Source organism: Piliocolobus tephrosceles, chromosome 4 (genome assembly GCF_002776525.5).
Source record: "Piliocolobus tephrosceles isolate RC106 chromosome 4, ASM277652v3, whole genome shotgun sequence".
NCBI classification, from domain to species: Eukaryota; Metazoa; Chordata; class Mammalia; order Primates; family Cercopithecidae; genus Piliocolobus; species Piliocolobus tephrosceles.
Window position 1 is genome coordinate 61905587 of NC_045437.1, and position 24250 is coordinate 61929836.

General features: G+C 42.3%; 1 pseudogene; it reads right to left on the reverse strand.

Moving 5' to 3' along the window:
* Window positions 1-417: 417 nt before the first annotated feature.
* LOC111541675 lies at window positions 418-10616 on the reverse strand (annotated as a pseudogene).
* Between the last annotated feature and the right edge of the window lie 13634 nt (window positions 10617-24250).

Here is a 24250-nt window from a genome sequence, read left to right on the forward strand (position 1 = left end):
CTGTGTATACAGTTTGTCACAAGTAACAAAGTTTCTTTCCAAAATTAAAAAAATAAAAATGTCTGTATTTGTTTTGACACTTCTTTTATTTTTCAATTTTTTGCAAAGCAACATAGCAACAATGGTGATTGTAAAGCTTGCTTGATGCTGTGATCACAACCGTCGTAAATATCATTTGCATATCAGCAAGAAAAACAAAACAGGAGATGAGTTCTTACAAAAAAAGCGGATTCTAGAGATTTCATTCTGTCTGCATTTCTCCTTCCACACAAGTTCTTTAGCTTAGCTGACTGCAATCTTGTTTTCTTCCAAGAAGTGAAGAAACTGGTTTTGGGAATGCTGTCAGTAGCACCTGGTTTTTCTACATCTGCACTGATACCTGGTTGGGAGCCATCCATTTTAGAGTAGGTAAATCTGCTACCGCAGCATCACAGCATTGGCAAACTTGTTCTGGCAGATGGGACAAGAATGCTGTGTCTTAATGGATGTGTTGGTTCAGTGAACCCCGAGGTGTGTCTTCAGGTTACCTTTGGTAGAAATGGCATGGCCACAGATCTTACACTGGATTAATCTCTCCCCGCTGTGGGTGCAGTAATGCATCTTGAGGGAGCTCTGGCAGCTTAAGAATCGGTGGCAAATGAGACATTTGTTGGGGTCGATGGTCCTATTCCTTTGGAAGCCACCAGTCCTTGGGGAATTATGGTTTGGTCCCACCCTAGGATGTGTGGGTCCACCCTCACTTTCTGGAGAAGACCCAGGCTGCAAGTTGGTTGGCAGGGGGCCACCCTTGAGGTCCTTGGGATTAGTCACCAAAGAGGGATTCTCAGGTAGCCCTACCAAGGGGGTTACAAGGACAGGTATGCTGTCTAGAAAGAGACTTGATTCATCTACAGGAAGGGGTCCAGAGAGTACATAGGGGATGCCATTGCTTGTTGCCACTTTGTCCTAGAGCTCAGCCGACAGCTGGGGTTTTGCCTTCACCTAAGGATGTCAGCGAAAGTGCACCTTGAGGTCGTTCTTCGTGGCGAAACGATGACCACAGACAGAGCACACGAAGGGTCTCTCGCCAGTGTGGGAGCGGAAGCGGATCTGTAAGGAGCTCTCAGTCCCGAAAACCTTGCTACAGCACTTACACTCGGGCTTGGAGAGGACCGCCTCATCTTTGGGTTTGACCTCCTCCACGGAGATGTTCAGTGGCTTCCCCTTCCCTTGGATAGGTCTAGCGCCACAGAGGAGAAAGGGCCCTGGAAGAACACCGAGCCCGGGGCCTGAGGATGTAAAGCACCGGGGAGGCGGGACATGACGTTTGGGAGCACCCAGGTCCCATCCGGCTTCCGAACAAAGGGCGTCAGCCCTGGAGACAAGGAGCTGGCGGCAGAAGGCATGTTGGCGTGAGGTAGCTTGGCTTGTTTCAGGGTGTCCAGAGACAGACCTTGGCTTCCAGCTTTCTGGCTGAGCAAAACCACAGCTGCAGAAACGTGCTGGGACATGTGACTGCCCAAGGTCTTCAGGGTGTCAGCCCAGCCCCGCTGGAGTGCAGGCATCAGCGGCTCACGTGTTCACCGGGATGCAGATCTGCTCGGTGAGCTGGATCTGCTGTAGCTGCTTCTGCTGCTGCAGACACAGTATCCGCTCTAGGATGCTGTTGGTGCCAGGTACAGGAGCAGGCAGGGCATCTGCGCTCCGCTGATTCACCGCCACCTTGGTGCCGCGTAGCGCCTGCAAGGACACGTCAGTGTTGGCCACTTTGCCTCTGGGTAAATATCTTATGTACTGGGGGGTGGGTGGCAGGGCTGTCTTTGTCTTTAGATACATCACAGATTCCGCACCAGCTTCTCCTTCACGTCCCCTGAGCTGCCCCCATTCTCCCTGTGACCATCCTCACTGCTTGGACTGGGTGGCTGGTGGCTCAGTACAGCTCCAGAGGATGTCTTCTGAAGGCACTGGACCCTCGCCATCATTCATGATGAAGACAGGTGGATTTTTAGTGCAATTTTTCTTATGTTCCAACAACTCAGAGGCGCTAAAGAACTTGCACAGCATTTCTCACAGACTTGCGTCTTCTCCCACCGAGCACCAAGCTCCCCTGCCGCCGGCGCCGTGGGGGCCACATCTACAAACTCCGGGGTCGGCTGCTGCGTCTGCTGCTCGCCCAGGTCCTCCTCCGAGGTGATCCGCTGGGGTTTCGCCTGCTTGGGCCTCGACGTGGTGCGAGCAACCAGGCGCCAGGAGAGCCGCAGTTATTTGCTCTCTCTGCCACAAATTCCGGAGTTGGGAAATTTACCCATCTTCCCCGCTCATTTTCATTCTGACTTATCTGGACACTCCCTCTATCCCCAGGAGAATACTCTTCTGCACTGCCAAGAATATATTGTGATTTGAGAATCTTTCTTTAACAAAATTCACATCTTTATTAGCTTTCCATCATTGTACAAATCTTCCTGGCTATGGCTACCTTACCGCCCCTCCAGCCCCGCAAATCCAAAGTATAAATATTAGAAAAGTAAACCTGTAAATATGACAAAGATGTAAAATGGCCAGTTTTGCCATAAGTCAGTTCTTAACATTGAAAATCCTTCTGCCAGTGTCTTTTATTTTCTGCTATTATCTCAAATTGGTTTTTCACAAGAACCCAGCAGAATACAGAAGAAGAAAACTTAGATCCAAAGGACTCTCAACCAACAGTGGTGTTGGACACTATTTAGTTTTTTCTATGGCTGGAAAAGGAGAGCTCATGTGGGTTTTCACAGCTTCCTTAAAAATGCAGGACTATGACTCCAAGCTCTCAAAATATCTGGAGGGAGAGCTGTGAGCATACTGGAGAATTCACTGAGAAATCTGGGCTTGACGGAGAACAAATTATGGTTCCTTAAAAAGAATAGGAGTGGGCATCTGGGAACTGGTAGCTTTCTTTCTAAGAAAGAAATTGTTCTGCTTTTTGAGTAAGACAAGACAGAGTCATGGGTGAAATTCTATACATACTAAGAATGAATTAAACATTTATTTCAGATATTCTATATAGTATTATATCTCTATATTTATTGATTATCCTAAATCATATTATTCTAAACAGTCAGGGGTTTTAGCTAAAAAATAAGTCTTTTTAATTCTACATAGAATGAAAGACTAGAATTCCTTCTTAGGTAGTATCCCATTCCCACATGCCTTACAAGTTGGATCTCGGAAACATGATGCTCTTACCACCTCTTTGCTGATGCTAGAGATGATTGCAACTGCAGCTACTGAAAGGAAAATTTTAACTGTGAAGCATCGAAGTTGCCTGGAGCTTTGCAGCTCTGAAGCAGAATCTATTGTTTTGTTTTTGCTCTGTCCATTCCGTTTGACTACATGTAGACAAAGTTTAAGAAGACAAAAAGTAGACAAAAGACAAACATTAACAAAGGAAAGTCCAGAAAGACCGTTCAAAACAAAGACTCTCTAGTTCCAAGTCCTTTCTATTTCTATATAAACTCGAGGCAATCACTCACTAGTCTTTTATATTTCTGTCTTCTTGACTTGAATTAAAATGTGTCATGCTAAGAATCCAATTACTTCACCAGAGACAAAATTTCGTTAGTCACCAAAGAGCAATAAAATGCTGCTGTGTTCAAGGAGGTTCAAACATGTTGTCATCATTGCGAACTCTGCAACAGTCTAGACTATGTAACCACTTGTTATCAGAAACCAGTCAGAGAAACTCCTGGAAGGAATAAATCCCTCATATGGCTTCAGTCCCACCTCAGCTCTCAACACCCTCACTCTCTCCACTCCAATCATTACTTTTATTTCAGTTCTTCAAATACTGCAAGACTTCTCTTATGTCTGGGTCTTTGAATATGCAGTTGCTTTTGGATAGAATATTCTTCTACTTCTCACTTTATTCATTCCTCTTTCAGATCTCATATCAGTATCACTTCCCTCAGGGAGCCCTGCCTGGGTCCCTCTCACAGCATATCACCCAGCAGAGCACCACCGCATTAGTAATTCATTACTTAATGTGTATGGGCCTTGCTGGACTCTGTATTTCATGAAAGAAGGGACTGTCTCTATTACCACCCTATCCCTGAAACAGTAAAATTCCTGACACTCAGGGACACTCATAAAGATTTATTTAATAGATAAATTGACACAACACTTAGATGTGCAACTAAGACTTAATCTAACATCAGATTAATTTATGACTATTCTATATGGACTGATAGAGTCAAGAGTCAGCTAGTGACAAGAAGCAGGAAAACAGCTACATTTCCACAAGGCCAAAAGGAAGGAGACTCTTCAGCCCTTGAGGTCAAAAACCAAATACGAATTTGGAAAATTGTGCCACTAAATCAACCAAGAAATAAAGTTGTTTAAAATGCAAGAAATGATCAATTGTAACTCAATTTAAGGAAAGTCCAAGAAGTTGTGTGTGAAGCACTTTTGGTTTGTTCTTGGTTCATTTTCTTTTTTGAAACTGAGTCTCACTCTGTCACCCAGGCTGGCCGGAGTGCAGTGGAGCAATCTTGGCTCACTGCAACCTCCACATCCTGGGTCCAAGCGATTCTCCTGCCTCAGCCTCCTAAGTAGCTGGGATTACAGGCACATGCCTCCATGTCCAGTAAATCGTTTTGTATTTTTAGTAGAGACGGGGTTTCACCATGTTGGCCAGATGGTCTCCGTCTCTTGACCTCGTGATCTGCCCACCTCGGCCTCCTGAAGTGCTGGTATTACAGGCGTGAGCCACCACGCCCAACCTCTTGGTTCATTTTCAAAACACCATGTGGGAGTCTTGGCATATTGAAGCAAACATGATAGATTAAAAGTAGAAAATGTGCATAAATATTAGATCAGAAAACAAAGGCAAGCAAGTCAAGCCTTTGGAAAAGGAGTTTTTGGAAGGACTAGAAGAGGACTCTCAGTGTTCAAAAGTGATCTAAAAGTGACCTGGAACAGGAATAAAATGAAATAAATGCAGCCTACTTTATTGATTATTCAGTACGTGCTTTGCAAGGTGATAAACATTTTGTAGGCATTGCCTCTTTAGTCCTCAGAACCCCCTTGCAATAAGATAGGCACCATTGCACTCTCTCTTTATAAGCGAGGTAACAGGTTCTAAATGGTTAAGTAATTTTCCTACGGTTATAGAGATAGTGCGAAAACCTGTGTTCAAATCCATCTTTCTGGAGCTAATTCTTAAACTCACTGCACTACAAATCACCCAAATCTAAGACTCCTGCATCCCGTTTCTTCTAAATCCAAATCAACATCTGCCCCCTCAGTGACACTTACAACCACCCTGCATTGCTTTCCCAAGTGTGCTGGTGAAAACACTCGGGAAGAGTTATTGTCTCCGGAGCAGCCACAGAACATTCCACAAAGAAACGCAAAGAAGAACTCCAAAATCTGGTGAGCCAGTTCTGTGGGCACAGCCTGCTGTCGAGGCTCAGAATGAGAATACATTAGGAAAATATTTAGGTTTTTTTTTTAAATTTTGCACATGTGTCATTGTGTGTGAGTGTGCTTCTATGTGTGTTTGTGTATATATGTATAAGCCTAAATGCTCTGAAAGAATTCACACCAAACTCTAACAGTGGTGATTAATGGGAACAAGTATAGAATTAGAAACAGGAATGAAGAAGAAATGTTTCTTTTTAGGCTGCATACTTCTATCATATTCATAATTTTTACTAGGTAATTAAGTCATAATTTAATTTTCTTAAAAGGCATCTAACTCATGTTTCTGCTGGATAAGAGAATGATCTTATATTAATTGCAGCTATGACAGGTAGCTCTCTCCTCTTACCCACCTGCAGTGCTGCACTTCCTGATACTTTTCCAGGGGATACTCCCTTCCTTACTTCCGCTGGAGCAATTTCAGGAATTTTGCTTTTTTTCCTTTCTTCATGTACTAACTGCTACGATCAAAGCCACTAAGACCCCATTTAATTTGGCTGCAATAAACCTATTCTTTTTTTTTTTTTTTTTTTTTTTTTTTTTTTTTTTTTTTTTGAGATGGAGTCTCGCTCTGCCGCCGGGGCTGGAGTACAGTGGCCGGATCTCAGCTCACTGCAAGCTCCGCCTCCTGGCTTCCCGCCATTCTCCTGCCTCAGCCTCCAGAGTAGCTGGGACTACAGGCGCCCGCCACCTCGCCCGGCTAGATTTTTGTATTTTTTGGTAGAGACGGGGTTTCACCATGTTAGCCAGGATGGTCTCGATCTCCTGTCCTCGTGATCCGCCCGGCTCGGCCTCCCAAAGTGCTGGGATTACAGGCTTGAGCCACCGCGCCCGGCCCAATAAACCTATTCTTAACCGCTCCCAGAATACTTCAGGGCACTATGATCTACTTGGCCACAAAAATTTGGCTGTAACTAGGGCTCAGAGATATTCTGCCTTCAAATAACCAGCCCATACCAGTGACAGCCGTGGGTTCTATCTAGTCCATTAAATTTCATGTCAACTCACCTGTAGGATTAAACCTGAAATTATCTTGAATTTGTCTTGTCTTTCTCGTTTCCCAAATATCCAGGTTCTGTTTCCCCACATTATCATTTTATTAAATACACAATTAACACATGAATATGCTCTTTATAAAAGAGGAAAAACACACAGAAGTATATCAAAAAGGTAAGACCATCTCTTGACTTTTTCTCTAATTGCAAAGTTTGTCACTAAAAATTGTTTGTGTGCATCCTTCCAAATACATTCCAATGTGTTTGTAACATAATTACATAATATTGTTTTGTGACTTGCTTTTTTCATTCCTTCATTCCCAATATACTTCAGGTCCTTTCAAGTCAGCATATTTGACTCCGCTTAATTTCTTTTAATGGTTCCATGGTATTTATGTGATCATATCCTAATTAATTTAAGCTCTACTGTACTGATGTAAATCTGGAACATTTCCACATTTAAACTCTTACAAACAAGGCTGCAATGAACACCCTAATACATAGATCTATATATGAATTTTTAGTTTTTCTCAAGAATAGTTCTTAAAAATAAAATTATTTATTGTCAGTTTTGATAAATATACCGAACTGCCACCTAAAAATGTGCCACTATTGTTTCATTCTCTAGCTTTATGGATTTTTTATATCTGAAGTAAGGAGATAAGCCAAAAGAGTCCCCGCATTCCTTGTGAAGTATTATTCCTTTTCAAAATTACCTTAGTGCAATTCTCATTTAGTCAACTTTACGATCAGGCTTTCAAGTTCCACTAAATTTTTTTGTAAAGCAAGAAAAGAATGAAGAACTGAAGTTCTTGCTTCCTTGGCCTTGCACTCACTCTGTGTTCCACCCTATAAGAGAAGCAGCCAGCACCCTGGAACGGCAGACCTCTGACCTGGTGGGCACCAAGGTCGGGAAGGCCAGCCTCATCCTCTTTACCTAATGTCATTGCTCAGGGCAGCCTGGCCAAAGGGTTCTCTGGATCCCAGCTTGGCTCTCTGGATCCCACCTTGCCTGTGGACTTCAGGTAAGAGTGGCATCAAGAGTCTCAAAGAGCAAGATAGAATGGGAGAATGTGCTATGACATCAGCCTGTCCCTGTCATCTGTGCCAGCCTAGGGAAGTCACAGCTCCCTCCCTCATTGGTTGGTAACACTGGTTTCACTACTGTAACTGCAGAGGCTTGCTACAAGGACTAGAGAATGTCAGAAGGATCTAGCAGAGTACCTGCAGCAAGTTAAGTGTACAGTGGTTTAAAAAAGACAGGGGTACTTGTTTTCACTCATTTTCCATCGACTCCTTCAGGAACCTAGAGTCCGGTGATTTCTCCTCTCCACTCCTCACCCCTCCCTACAACTCCTTTGTGAGAGCAAAGTTCACCCTGACAGCAGTTACCACTTGGTGTGAATGTATTAGGGGCAAGGGACTGTGAAGTCTGTGTCTCAGAAATGACCCAGGACAGGGAACCTAAGCTCTCATCGTCTTCTCCCAGCCACAGCCTCAGGCCTTGAACCCTCTACTGTCTTAAATTGTTCTCCTGTTGGACTGTTTTCCCCATCTTCCTATCATTCATTCATTCATTCAACAAATACTTAAAGAGCATTTGCCCTGTGCCAGGTACCATGCAAAGCTTGGGGGATGCAGTGGAGACTCAATGTCCGCCCTGCCTTCAGGCAAGGGCAAGCATTCCCCTCTCCATTCTTTTGCACAAGCACATTAATGTGGCTGTGGTCCAGGATCTCTTTACAACATGTTTTTCTCTGCTGCCTGCCACCATCTCTAGCCAGGCTTCCCCCACCTCCCCTGCATGTCCTGCCTCTTTCACATACAGTTGTCATGCTGTGAAACTGTTAAAGGGCTTCTGCTAGCAAGCATCAAGGACACAGCCTTAACCTATCATGTCTTTAAATCAAATCAACATCAAGAACATCGTACTGAAGAGCCTTATGCCTTAGAATCACCCCCCTCGAGAAACTTTGCTGTTTGAAATCATATTAGGACCTGCAAAGCCAAAATAAACCAGCTTTAACCTAAGACAGATGGAATGCTGAGTGTGTTAAAGCAGCTCTGTCTTGGTCTAGGAGTCCATCAGTTTCCTTGTCACCACTTCTGTTAATCAGAACCATCTGTGCCTTCCTAGTAACACATATTAGCTCTGCTCAAGCATATCTGGAGGGAACCGTTCCCAAATGCAGGGCTCACTTGACTGGCAAGTTTAATAAATTGATGTTTGTTTTTCAGAACTCGGGTCTGTTATCTCATCAACAGTGCTTAATCTCAGTGTTTCCATGGACTGGAGTCCCTCAAGTCCTTCACGGTTGAAAGACCAAGATGAAATAACTAGACGTGCTACTAAGAGATTTTTTCGGGTGAGGGAAGGCGGACCCAGACAAAGAGATGAAAGGAGGTTAGTGCAGAGTCTCCATGCTAGACTTGAACATGATACAGTTCTATTTCCAGTAAATTTGACCAACAATCCTCTCAAGCTCCCATCTCCTATTGGATGAGAAGCTCTTGAAATCATATCTTAGACTACCTCATAACTTTCCAGTCACATACTGTCATGAAGATAGATTTATTTCATTATTTAAGACTCAACCCAGTTCTGTTTAAAACTTCAGCCTTGGCTAGAGATAGTGTCTGCAGTGGCTCACATCTGTGATACCAGTACTCTGGGAAGCCAAAGCAGGTGAATCACTTGAGGTCAGAAGTTCAAGACCAGCTTGGCCAACATGGTGAAACACTGTCTCTACTAAAAATACAAAAATTAGCTGGGCATGGTGGTGGGCACCTGTAATCCCAGCTACTCAGGAGACTGAGGCATGAGAATCGCTTAAACCCAGGAGGTGGAGGCTGCAGTGAGCTGAGATGGCACCATTGCACTCCAGCCTGGGTGACAAAGTGAGACTCCATTTCAAAAAAAAAAAAATCAGCCTTGTCTTTGAGTAAAAGCTATAAGAGTGTATAGTGGAGGAAGTGTATAGTGGAGAGTGTATAGTGGAGGAAGTATCTCTCATGAAGGGAGACATGGCATGTCCTTATCCCTCAGCTGACTCAAGATCATGGCTTCATGCTCTCCCTCCTACTTCCATGGTCAAGAATAAACTAAGGCCTGAATAGTTAAATTCAAGATCCTTGTTCTTTACCTGGCCTAAGTGCTTCTGGACTACATGCATTCTGTGAGAGGACGGGGAAAGGGAGAGATTTCATGCACATTTCATTTGTACATGTCTACTTTAAAGTGAACGCAGTTTCAAGAAAAACTCATGATTCACTGTAGATGTCAAAGAATTAACATTTTCTAGGTAAAAGTAATGCCACAAGCAATCATTTATGGGTATTTACCAATGTCTGTTAGGCAAACCTCTAACACATCAGATCCATTCTATTAGTAAATCTGTTTGATTCACCAAGGAAACTGTGTCCACATATGCTGAGTGTGCAACTGTTCATATCATTGTCTGCTTGTGACATTAAAAGCATAAAGCAAACCATGAGTTCAGCCTTACATATTATGTAAATAAGATTGGATTTATTCAGTGTGACTGAGGGTACTAAAGATAACATGGCATTTGTCACTGGAATCTGCAGGCAGGCAGCTCAGAATGTTCACTCACAAGTAAAGACACAACAATGAGACATGCACTAGTACCAATCCAAATCAGAAGTGTTCACTCGTGAGAAATATTTCCATAACAAAAGAAAGAAAAGAACAGTAAGAAAATTTGACTTCTGCCTAACAAGCAATCCAAAAGCCCTGCTCAAAAGATGTTTAATAGTGGAATCTTTTTTATTCTGGTGGATTATTCAATTCTGAGCTAAAAGTACACCTTGAATGATTCATTAACAGCTATGAAGGACATGAATCTAGATTGACATAGAGATGAGTAAGGCAGACAGAATACGAACAGATATAGAAACACATATGCACACACCAGGATGTTGGGAAACGGGCCTGGGAGAGGCTGGAAGACAGGGAAGATAGCACCAGACTGATTTCTTTTGAAGAATTATGGGGAAAAGGAAGCACTGTCGGAGTAAAAAGGAAAAAACCCTGCCACAGAGGCTACATTTGACTTTGGTTCTTGGTTCCCTTTACCCGCAGGTTGAGTCAGTGTGGAGCTTGCTAAAAACGTCAGGCTGCTGAGTGATCTCTTTCTTTAAGGTTTCTGTTGCCATGGGAACAGTCATCCTCTATTTTCTGAAAGGTGGTTAATAACTGGATTTGAGAGTAATCACATTCTGTCCCAAACTTGAATTCAGCTCACTTCTGTCTCTGATACTGCCACTGTGGGTGTTATTACTGAAAACTCAGAATATGTTGGGAACTAATATCCAGAAAAAGACACTAGGTCTATTCCAAGAATCGATTCAGATTCATTGGTGTGGGTCTGTGAGGTATGACCACAAAATCATGATGCATGTGTTTGAGTGTGAGTGCGTGCTTCAGCAACAAACCTGAATTTGCAGAAAGAAAAACACCCTGGCCGGGCGCGGTGGCTCAAGCCTATAATCCCAGCTCTTTGGGAGGCCGAGACGGGTGGATCACGAGGTCAGGAGATTGAGACCATCCTGACTAACGCGGTGAAACCCCATCTCTACTAAAAAAACACAAAAACTAGCCGGGCGAGATGGCGGGCACCTGTAGTCCCAGCTACTCGGGAAGCTGAGGCAGTAGAATGGGGTAAACCCGGGAGGCGGAGCTTGCAGTGAGCTGAGATCCGGCCACTGCACCCCAGCCTGGGCGACAGAGCGAGACTCCGTCTCAAAAAAAAAAAAAAAAAAAGCACCCTGTGTCTTGCAAAGTAAATGAGGGGTATGTGCTTAGTCCAACACTGCTATCATAATTGGAAACTTTTCTAGAACTCTTCTTTTTGATACTATCTTCAGAGTCCCTTTAAAAGTCCCTCTGGGAAACCCATTTCCTAACCTTGTAGAAATGTTTTATGCAGTGAATATATAATTTCATGCCAGTGCCAATGGCCACTGTGATGCCAGAGCAAGAAAGACTGAACTATTTTTATTTAAACTAGGAGCAGAAGCCACAAGCCATCCTTAAAAATTATATCTATGGCCAGGTACAGTGGCTCACACCTGTGATCCCAGCACTTTTGGGAGGCCAAGGTGGGCAGATCACAAGGTCAGGAGATCGAGACTATCCTGGCCAACACGGTGAAACCCAGTCTCTACTAAAACACAAAAAAATAACCAGGTGTGGTGGTGCACACCTGTAGTCCCACCTCCTCAGAAGGCTGAGGCAGGGGAATCACTTGAACTTGGGTCTCCAGAAGTTGCAGTGAGCCGAGATAGCACCACTATACTCCAGCCTGAGGACAGAGCAAGACTCCATCTCAAAAAAAAAAAAAAAAAAGAGGGGGGCGGAGCAAGATGGCCGAATAGGAACAGCTTCAGTCTCCATCTCCCAGCGGGAGCAACACAGAAGACCCGTGATTTCTGCATTTTCAACTGAGGTACTGGGGTCATCTCACTCGGGAGTGCCAGACAATCGGTGCTGGTCAGCTGCTGCAGCCCGACCAGCGAGAGCTGAAGCAGGGCGAGGCATCGCCTCACCTGGGAAGCGTGAGGGGGAAGGGAGTCCCTTTTCCTAGCCAGGGGAACTGAGACACACAACACCTGGAAAATCGGGTAACTCCCACCCCAATACTGCGCTGTAACACCGGCACACCGGAGATTATATCCCACACCTGGCCGGGAGGGTCCCACGCCCAGGGAGCCTCCCTCCTTGCTAACACAGCAGTCTGCCGCAATCTAACCACAAGGCAGCAGTGAGGCTGGGGGAGGGGCGCCCGCCATCGCTGAGGCTTAAGTAGGTAAATAAAGCCACTGGGAAGCTCGAACTGGGTGGAGCTCACAGCAGCTCAAGGAAACCTGCCTGTCTCTGTAGACTCCACCTCTGGGGACAGGGCTCAGCTAAAGCAGCAGAGGCCTGTCCAGACGCGAACGACTCTGTCTGACAGCTTTGAAGAGAGCAGTGGATCTCCCAACACGGAGGTTGAGATCTGAGAAGGGGCAGTCTACCTGCTCAAGTGGGTCCCTGACCCCTGAGTAGCCTAACTGGGAGACATCCCCCACTAGGGGCAGTCTGACACCCCACACCTCACAGGGTGGAGTACACCCCTGAGAGAAAGCTTCCAAAGCAAGAATCAGACAGGTGCACTCACTGTTCAGCAATATTGTATCTTCTGCAACCTCTGCTGCTGATACCCAGGCAAACAGGGTCTGGAGTGGACCTCAAGCAATCTCCAACAGACCTATAGCTGAGGGTCCTGACTGTCAGAAGGAAAACTATCAAACAGGAAGGACACCTATACCAAAACCCCATCAGTACGTCACCATCATCAAAGACCAGAGACAGATAAAACCACAAAGATGGGGAAGAGGCAGGGCAGAAAAGCTGGAAATTCAAAAAATAAGAGCGCATCTCCTCCTGCAAAGGAGCACAGCCCATCGCCAGCAACGGATCAAAGCTGGTCAGAGAATGATTTTGACGAGATGAGAGAAGAAGGCTTCAGTCCATCAAACCTCTCAGAGCTAAAGGAGGAATTACGTACCCAGCGCAAAGAAACTAAAAATCTTGAAAAAAGAGTGGAAGAATTGACAGCTAGACTAATTAATGCAGAGAAGGTCATAAACGAAATGACAGAGATGAAAACCATGACACGAGAAATACGTGACAAATGCACAAGCTTCAGTAACCGACACGATCAACTGGAAGAAAGAGTATCAGCGATGGAGGATCAAATGAATGAAATGAAGCGAGAAGAGAAACCAAAAGAAAAAAGAAGAAAAAGAAATGAACAAAGCCTGCAAGAAGTATGGGATTATGTAAAAAGACCAAATCTACGTCTGATTGGGGTGCCTGAAAGTGAGGGGGAAAATGGAACCAAATTGGAAAACACTCTACAGGATATCATCCAGGAGAACTTCCCCAACCTAGTAGGGCAGGCCAACATTCAAATTCAGGAAATACAGAGAACGCCACAAAGGTACTCCTCCAGAAGAGCAACTCCAAGACACATAATTGCCAGATTCACCAAAGTTGAAATGAAGGAAAAAATCTTAAGGGCAGCCAGAGAGAAAGGTCGGGTTACCCACAAAGGGAAGCCCATCAGACTGACAGCAGATCTCTCGGCAGAAACTCTACAAGCCAGAAGAGAGTGGGGGCCAATCTTCAACGTTCTTAAAGAAAAGAATTTTAAACCCAGAATTTCATATCCAGCCAAACTAAGTTTCATAAGTGAAGGAGAAATAAAATTCTTTACAGATAAGCAAATGCTTAGAGATTTTGTCACCACCAGGCCTGCCTTACAAGAGACCCTGAAGGAAGCCCTAAACATGGAAAGGAACAACCGGTACCAGCCATTGCAAAAACATGCCAAAATGTAAAGACCATCGAGCCTAGGAAGAAACTGCATCAACTAATGAGCAAAATAACCAGTTAATATCATAATGGCAGGATCAAGTTCACACATAACAATATTAACCTTCAATGTAAATGGACTAAATGCTCCAATGAAAAGACACAGACTGGCAAACTGGATAAAGAGTCAAGACCCATCAGTCTGCTGTCTTCAGGAGACCCATCTCACATGCAGAGACATACATAGGCTCAAAATAAAGGGGTGGAGGAAGATCTACCAAGCAAATGGAGAACAAAAAAAAGCAGGGGTTGCAATCCTAGTCTCTGATAAAACAGACTTTAAACCATCAAAGATCAAAAGAGACAAAGAAGGCCATTACATAATGGTAAAGGGATCAATTCAACAGGAAGAGCTAACTATCCTAAATATATATGCACCCAACACAGGAGCACCCAGATTCATAAAGCAAGCCCTTAGAGACTTACAAAGAGACTTAGACTCCCATACAATAATAATGGGAGACTTCAACACTCCACTGTCAACATTAGACAGATCAACGAGACAGAAAGTTAACAAGGTAATCCAGGAATTGAACCATCTCTGAACCAAGCGGACCTAATAGACATCTATAGAACTCTCCACCCCAAGTCAACAGAATATACATTCTTCTCAGCACCACATCACACTTATTCCAAAATTGACCACATAATTGGAAGTAAAGCACTCCTCAGCAAATGTAAAAGAACAGAAATTATAACAAACTGTCTCTCAGACCACAGGGCAATCAAACTAGAACTCAGGACTAAGAAACTCAATCAAAACTGCTCAACTACATGGAAACTGAACAACCTGCTCCTGAATGACTACTGGGTACATAACGAAATGAAAGCAGAAATAAAGATGTTCTTTGAAACCAATGAGAACAAAGATACAACATACCAGAATCTCTGGGACACATTTAAAGCAGTGTGTAGAGGGAAATTTCTAGCACTAAATGCCCACAAGAGAAAGCAGGAAAGATCTAAAATTGACACTCTAACATCACAATTAAAAGAACTAGAGAGGCAAGAGCAAACACATTCAAAAGCTAGCAGAAGGCAAGAAATAACTAAGATCAGAGCAGAACTGAAGGAGATAAAGACACAAAAAAACCTCCAAAAAATCAATGAATCCAGGAGTTGGTTTTTTGAAAAGTTCAACAAAATTGACAGACCGCTAGCAAGGCTAATAAAGAAGAAAAGAGAGAGGAATCAAATAGACGCAATCAAAAATGATAAAGGGGATATCACCACCGACCCCACAGAAATACAAACTACCATCAGAGAATACTATAAACACCTCTACGCAAATCAACTAGAAAATCTAGAAGAAATGGATAATTTCCTGGACACGTACACTCTTCCAAGACTAAACCAGGAAGAAGTTGAATCCCTGAATAGACCAATAGCAGCCTCTGAAATTGAGGCAACAATTAATAGCCTGCCCACCAAAAAAAGCCCAGGACCAGATGGATTTACAGCTGAATTCTACCAGAGGTACAAGGAGGAGCTGGTACCATTCCTTCTGAAACTATTCCAATCAATAGAAAAAGAGGGAATCCTCCCTAACTCATTTTATGAGGCCAACATCATCCTGATACCAAAGCCTGGCAGAGACACAACAAAAAAAGAGAATTTTAGACCAATCTCCCTGATGAACATCGATGCAAAAATCCTCAATAAAATACTGGCAAACCGGATTCAGCAGCACATCAAAAAGCTTATCCACCATGATCAAGTGGGCTTCATCCCTGGGATGCAAGGCTGGTTCAACATTCGCAAATCAATCAACGTAATCCAGCATATCAACAGAACCAAAGACAAGAACCACATGATTATCTCAATAGATGCAGAAAAGGCTTTTGACAAAATTCAACAGCCCTTCATGCTAAAAACGCTCAATAAATTCGGTATTGATGGAACGTACCTCAAAATAATAAGAGCTATTTATGACAAACCCACAGCTAATATCATACTGAATGGGCAAAAACTGGAAAAATTCCCTTTGAAAACTGGCACAAGACAGGGATGCCCTCTCTCACCACTCCTATTCAACATAGTGTTGGAAGTTCTGGCTAGGGCAATCAGGCAAGAGAAAGAAATCAAGGGTATTCAGTTAGGAAAAGAAGAAGTCAAATTGTCCCTGTTTGCAGATGACATGATTGTATATTTAGAAAACCCCATCGTCTCAGCCCAAAATCTTCTTAAGCTGATAAGCAACTTCAGCAAAGTCTCAGGATACAAAATTAATGTGCAAAAATCACAAGCATTCTTATACACCAGTAACAGACGAGCAGAGAGCCAAATCAGGAATGAACTTCCATTCACAATTGCTTCAAAGAGAATAAAATACCTAGGAATCCAACTTACAAGGGATGTAAAGGACCTCTTCAAGGAGAACTACAAACCACTGCTCAGTGAAATCAAAGAGGACACAAACAAATGGAAGAACATACCATGCTCTTGGATAGGAAGAATCAATATCGTGAAAATGGCTATACTGCCCAAGGTTATTTATAGATTCAATGCCATCCCCATCAAGCTACCAATGAGTTTCTTCACAGAATTGGAAAAAAACTGCTTTAAAGTTCATATGGAACCAAAAAAGAGCCCGCATTGCCAAGACAATCCTAAGTCAAAAGGACAAAGCCGGAGGCGTCACGCTACCTGACTTCAAACTATACTACAAGGCTACAGTAACCAAAACAGCATGGTACTGGTACCAAAACAGAGATATAGACCAATGAAACAGAACAGAGCCTTCAGAAATAATGCCACACATCTACAACCATCTGATCTTTGACAAACCTGACAAAAACAAGAAATGGGGAAAGGATTCCCTATTTAATAAATGGTGCTGGGAAAATTGGCTAGCCATAAGTAGAAAGCTGAAATTGGATCCTTTCCTTACTCCTTATACGAAGATTAATTCAAGATGGATTAGAGACTTAAATGTTAGACCTAATACCATAAAAACCCTAGAAGAAAATCTAGGTAGTACCATTCAGGACATAGGCACGGGCAAGGACTTCATGTCTAAAACACCAAAAGCAACGGCAGCAAAAGCCAAAATTGACAAATGGGATCTCATTAAACTAAAGAGCTTCTGCACAGCAAAAGAAACTACCATCAGAGTGAACAGGCAACCTACAGAATGGGAGAAAATTTTTGCAATCTACTCATCTGACAAAGGGCTCATTTCCAGAATCTACAAAGAACTCAAACAAATATACAAGAAAAAAAACAAACAACCCCATCAAAAAGTGGGCAAAGGATATGAACAGACATTTCTCAAAAGAAGACATTCATACAGCCAACAGACACATGAAAAAATGCTCATCATCACTGGCCATCAGAGAAATGCAAATCAAAACCACAATGAGATACCATCTCACACCAGTTAGAATGGCAATCATTAAAAAATCAGGAAACAACAGGTGTTGGAGAGGATGTGGAGAAATAGGAACACTTTTACACTGTTGGTGGGACTGTAAACTAGTTCAACCATTATGGAAAACAGTATGGCAATTCCTCAAGGATCTAGAACTAGATGTACCATATGACCCAGCCATCCCACTACTGGGTATATACCCAAAGGATTATAAATTATGCTACTACAAAGACACATGCACATGTATGTTTATTGCGGCACTATTCACAATAGCAAAGACTTGGAATCAACCCAAATGTCCATCAGTGACAGACTGGATTAAGAAAATGTGGCACATATACACCATGGAATACTATGCAGCCATAAAAAAGGATGAGTTTGCGTCCTTTGTAGGGACATGGATGCAGCTGGAAACCATCATTCTTAGCAAACTATCACAAGAAGAGAAAACCAAACACCGCATGTTCTCACTCATAGGTGGGAACTGAACAATGAGCTCACTTGGACTCGGGAAGGGGAACATCACACAGTGGGGCCTATCATGGGGAGGGGGGAGGGGGGAAGGATTGCATTGGGGAGTTATACCTGATATAAATGATGAATTGATGGGTGCTGACAAGTTGATGGGTGCAGCACACCAACATGGCACATGTATACATATGTAACAAACCTGCATGTTATGCACATGTACCCTAGAATTTAAAGTATAATAAAAAAAAAAAAGAAAAGAAAAGAAAAGAAAAATTACATTTACACAGACCTATTCTATTGGGATAGCTATTACTCAAAAACTAGAAAACAATGAGTGCTGGGGAGGATGTGGGAAAATTGGAAAACTTGTGCATTGTTGGTGACAACTTAAATGGTGCAGCCACTGTGGAAAAAGGTGTAGAGTTTCCTAAAAATCTAAACATGGAATCACCATATAATCCAGCAATTCCACTTCTAGATATATATTCAACAAATTGAAAGCAGAGACTTGAGCAAATATTTGTCCATCAAAGTTTATAGCAGCATTATTCACGATAGCTAAAATGTGGAAACAACCCAAATAACCATTGACAGATGAATGGATAAACAATATGTGTTATGTGTATACATTGTAATATTACTCTGCCTCAGAAAGGAATGGAATTCTAATAGGATTCTACAACATGGATAAACCTTGAAGACATTATGCTAAGCCAAACACATAAATTAAGCCCAAAACAAAAGGACAAATATTGTATGATTCCACTAATATGAGGTACCTGAAATAGTCAAATAATTCACTGAGAGAGAGAAAGGAGAATGGTGATTGCCAGATACTAGGGTGAGTAGGGAATGGAAGTTAATATTTAATTGGTATAGACCTTCAGCTTTGGAAGGTGAAAAGGTTCTGGGGATGGATAGCGATGTTGGCTGCACAACAATGTTAATGTACTTAACGTCAAGGGATTGTACACTTAAAAATGGTTAAAATGGTAAACTTTATGTTATGTATATTTTACCACAATAAAAAAATTTCTATAAAATCAAAGCCAGGAGAATCTTAGTTATCTTCAAACCCACCAATTCTCAGTCAATTTCTCACCTTCACAGCTGATATACACAGAAGTTCTCCAGGACCTACCCAAACATTTGAAAATAAGATAGTTTTCCTGGCACCCTAGGCCAGATCCCCGTTTGCACTAATAAAAGAGAAAAGCAACCTCACACTAATGAGACTCAGTCCTACGTGACATTGCCAGATTTAGCAAATAAAAACATACAAAATTTGAAACCCACTTAAATTTGAAATTTAGATAAGCAACAAATAAATTTTTAGTATACGTATGCCCTAAATGTTGCATGAGACATAGTTACACTAAAAATTTTTGTTGTTTAGCTGAAGTTCACATTTAAGTGAGCATATTGTATTTTATCCGACAACACTAATCCTAAATGAAATTGCTTCTGGCCAACAGCATCATCTCTTGCCTTTAAACACTGACTCAAAGTCTGCCACTGTCTGAGTCAGCTGCACTCAGGCGTAAACCACACTGTTATCAGAACTTCTAGTGCAGAGAGCAGAAAATAAAGCACAGACCTGGTCACGGCCATTTTCTCCCCTTCTGCAATAGTCAATATATGTCCAAAATCTGCCACTTCAGCCCTTGTCCTCAGCCTTAGGGTTAAGTCATATTCCATCCTACCCATTAGCTCAGCTCTCCATGAGGTCTGGAGCCTAGACCAGCCTGCTGGATTGTATCAGTCTTCCCTAATTTCTCATTAGATTGAGAAATATTACATTGAAAAGCTGTTTACCATATCATTTCAAGCTCTCTTATATAAATATGTCTATGATGGTTTCCAGTGACAGGAAGGCCATTTTAAAACTATCACTGCCAAGTTTTTCTGTAAATACACCCCCGTGTTATTAAACAATTAGTGCAATTGTCAAGTAAACGTCATGAAAAGGACATTACAGTCTTCATTTTATATCTAAAGAAATAGAACAGTCACTGGCTTTCTCAGTCAATAGTTCACTCTAAATCCACCACTTACTTCTCTCCACCTGCCTTTCCCACCCCCTGGGGTGCATTTTTTCTTAAAATCTGGTGCCATAATTGGGCAAGTGTGTGTTTCCTGCCTTGATACCACTTGTTTGTTTTCTTGGGCCTGATGATCCCTATTGTTACATCTGTAAAAAGGAAATATTCAAAAGCATACGAATGACACTAATATGGAATTGGTCATGAGAATGGTTTGTCCTTCACTGTGTCACTCCTGGGACAGCTCAAGGGACACACATAACCCTTTCTACAGAGCCTATTTCATTCTTAGTTCCTCAGAGCAGAAATATGCAACTCAATCCAACAAGTACCCATAGAGCTCCCATTGTGCAGAAGGCATCACTAACTGAAGCCAAAGAGCCAAATTATTAAGACATTGTCACTGCCCACTAGGCACTTATAAACTCAGGATGTTTGCCCTTAAGCTTCTGACCACATCTTTTACATTTTCCCCCACTGCTTTCTATTCTCCCACCTACTCCTTTAAATCCAGGCATTTTGCTGGGATCTAAGCTTGGTCTGCCTCCGTTTTCTCCTCCATTCTGTTCCATGGTTCAACATTTATGTTTATGTTGTGTCTGCCAAATTCTCTTACTCTGCCCTAGGCCCAGATTTTCCAAATTCCCTTTGGACATCTCTATCTGGATATCTTTGTTCCAAGCTCAACACACTTCAAACCCAACACATACTCTTCCTCCCCAAGTCTTGCTTCTGTACTCCTTATGTCAATGGTATCACTATATTCCAAACAGAGGAAACTGAAACTCTCCCTCCTCACCCCTCCAGACAAGCAATTATAATACCCAGCCATCTCCACTCCCGCAATGGCCCTCAGCTCTGCCTCTGCCCGCTCCCACTAACCATGCCTAGGCTTTTTTCCTTGTCCTCGCACCTGCGTGCCACAGTTGTTGTGGAACTGTCTCCCTAATCTCCAAACTTTCCCTTCTCAAATCCATCTTTCAGGCTGCTACCAGACTTATCCTACAATCACTAGTCAAATCACACTACCCTCCCACTCAAAAACCCTTAGTGTCTCCGCATTGCCTGGAGAAAAAATAAAACCTTATAATAATATTCAGGACTCTGCCATCTGGCCTCAATCTTATTTCTAACTCTTTCTCCTTCTTCATTGCCCCAAACTTCCTATATGTAAGCCACATAAAACCTTGCATTTCCTCCAAAATTGTTCATCCGGCTCTTCGATGAAGGTGTCTCCTTCTTATAGACCGCCCCTCTCTCCTGGAAAGAGCCCAGGAGAGCTTAAATCAACATATCTTAATTCAAATGCATTTATGTCATATTGGTCAAATTAACTTTACCTGAGTTTCCTTACCTTTAAGATGGGGACAATAATTACGTGTACCATGGAGTTTTTGTGGGGTTTAAGAGACAATACATTTAAACAAGCTTAGCATAGTGCCTAATGTGCACATTTTAGTTCTGGTCATTGTTATTTTTTCAATTTGCCTGTATTTATCAACTACTACTCATTCTTTAGGGCCCCAATAAAATGCCACCTCCCCACAGAAACTTCCTCAATTGCCTTAGTCAAAAACCATCATTAGCTCCTCCTTCCACCTCTCATCAATAAGTGTGTCACTCAAGATAGCACATTTTTCACTCTACTTTGCATTCTAATTCATTATTTATAGGTACATCCTCCCAACTCTTCCCTGACCCCTATCCCCACCCCACTCACAAGCTCATGAGTGGCAGCTTCCTGTTAGTGTAAGGCCTTTTGGGACTCCAGCTAAACGTTTTCAATTTAGTACCAGAGGATCAAAAGAAAGTCCTCGATTTTCAAACCTAAGCCCCTGCTGAAAACACTTCTCTCAATTGTACTTGAGGCTACAGAAAAACTTCATTTTCTGTTTTTACTCCAGTTGCTATAGTAAATGGCTAGTTCTCCCTCATTTTCCTGCTCTTGGAATTGGTCCTTAATTACACTAAGCTCTTACCTAACAATTGTTTTCAAAAAATATTCAACAATTTTTTTTTTTAATTCACTGGAAATCACAGCTTTCTCTTCAACTTTCGTTTAAAATCTATGAGAACCACTCCATGGTGACCAAAAAAAAAAAGATTTGAGAAGTTTTGGAATAATATCATTAAACAACAGATGACCAACTACAAATTATACATTTGGGTCTGTGAGCGCTCCCAAATTTATCATCAAGTACACCTCATTGAAGAAATAAAATTTTTCCAAAGAGGTTCATGGTCTAGAGGTAAAATATTTTCTATGTCAAAAACTGCAGATTTTGTTCATTTTTCATTAAGGTATAATGGTCTGCCAAATTAATAAAATTTGGATGGGCTTGCTCAAAATTTCACATTCCAATTAGAGAGTAGGCCAAAGTTCATGGAAATTTTACCCAAGCAAAAACTTATAGTTTCACATCCAGACCCTGCACTTCATGTTCTTGACATTGCAAAGGAAATCCTAAGGTATATGAGTACAAATTAAGCCTCACAGTTTTGCCTAGAGGCTTGTTTTCCTTCTCAAGCTTTTTCAAATTCAAAATAACCTTAATTTACAGGAAGTTGCAAATCATTCTGTTTATTCTACACATTTGGGGGATGTGTATACAAATATTTACTGGACATAAAAATTCAATGCCTTACTACAAACCATCTGACTTCAGAAAACTGAATACATACAGCAATAATTAACAACAGATGAAAATTTTACATTCTCAGAGTTTCACATCTTGAACTTGGGCATACCCTTCAGGGTAGGTACTCATTAGAGCAACAGGGCTTTTGAGAAGCATGTTTTCATTCTGTTTCTAGAGCACCACTCAGACACAGAGGAAAATATTATTCTCTGAAATGAAGTGTGGTTAAAAATAGAAAGCAAATTAATAGCCAACCTTTGAGATTTCATGAGTTGAACTTTAATCCCATCCAAGAAGGGGTTATTGTGAAATCTTTCTTTTTAGCTACAACAAATGAATAACTAAATGAAATTCACCAATAGAAGCACCACGGCATGGAAGTTATGAAGCTCTCCACACTTCCTAGGAAGAGAAGTTTGAGTTTGAGCTTTAACTTTATATGGTGGTGTTTCTCAGATTTCGTATTTTAAACCATCTAGGTAATCCATGTCTACCAATGATTCACAGAATCACAGAATTCTGGAATGCAACCATTTCATTTTACAGATGAAGAAAAGTAGCAATGTGCCCACAGTAAAATTTCTAATTATTTACAATGTTCGGATAGGAACTCAGACTACCTGACCTTCTACCCCAGTACTCCTTTTATTCCAAAACTAGGCATGCCACAGCCCTTCTGCCAAAATCACACAACTGTGGGTTGCAGGGCCCTGGAGGACAAGAAAATAAAGAAGCCAGAGTATGCACAGCAAGTTGCCCACACCCCTTTGCTGGGCAGGCCCTGAAATCACCAAGAAAGCAACCACATCCCTTCTACACCCACTCTGAGCATGTGCCCTCAACCCAAATACTCGTGACAGGTGTCTGGAGTGGGAATGGCCAGTATCCACCATTATGAACTCCAAAGTTGATGTGGGCAGCCACTAGAATTCCTTCTAGGGCCATGCTAGCTGAGAAAACCCCAGCTGCCGCCAGATGAAGGAAAGATAGTTGCTGCAGGCTGGAGCTACCAGCTTCTCCCTGGTCAAGATTTCAGCCTTCCTCGTGGAAACGAAGCCTCCTCTATTAGTCCACTAGGGCTGCCATAACAAAGTACCACATACTGAGTGACTTAAATAACAGATGTTTATTTTCTCATGATTCTGGAGGCTGAGAGTCCAAGATCAAAGAGATGATTTCTTCTGATGCCTCTGCCCTGGGCTTTTAGGTGGCCATCTTCTCTCTGTCTTCAAATGGTCTCCTCTGTACATCTCTGTGTTTTAATTTCCTCTTCTTAAAAGAACACAAGCAGTATTGGATTAAGGGCCGCCTGAATGACTTTATTTTAACTCAATTACCTCTTTAAAGACCCTGTCTCCAAATATAGTCACATTCACAGGGACCAGGAGTTACAGCTGCAATGTATGAATTCGGGGATAAAATAGTTCAGCCCCTTACACCTCCTGAACATATCCAAGAACGAACCAAAAAAAATCCACTGGTTTTCTTCCTTCCTACAGCTCTTGCTTCTACTAACTGCAGCAGATGCAGACTTATGCTGGTGCTGACCACCCAGCCAGGCCTTAAAATTACACCATCTGCCAGACTGACTTCCCCGGTTAGGGCGTACTCCTCTCTCTCTCTCGCTCTCTCTCTCTCACACACACACACACATGCGCACACATATACACACAAACATACACACACACAGTATTTTCTCCACTCTCTTGCGGGTCTATGTAGATCAGACTCTTCAATTCTGTTAATATAATCATAGACAATGTCCTAAATTCTGAAAGAACCACGAGAACTTCTAAAAAGCCCTATAGAGATCCACAGGGGAAGAAGCTCTACGAATCCCATTTAACCCACTGTGGTAGGCA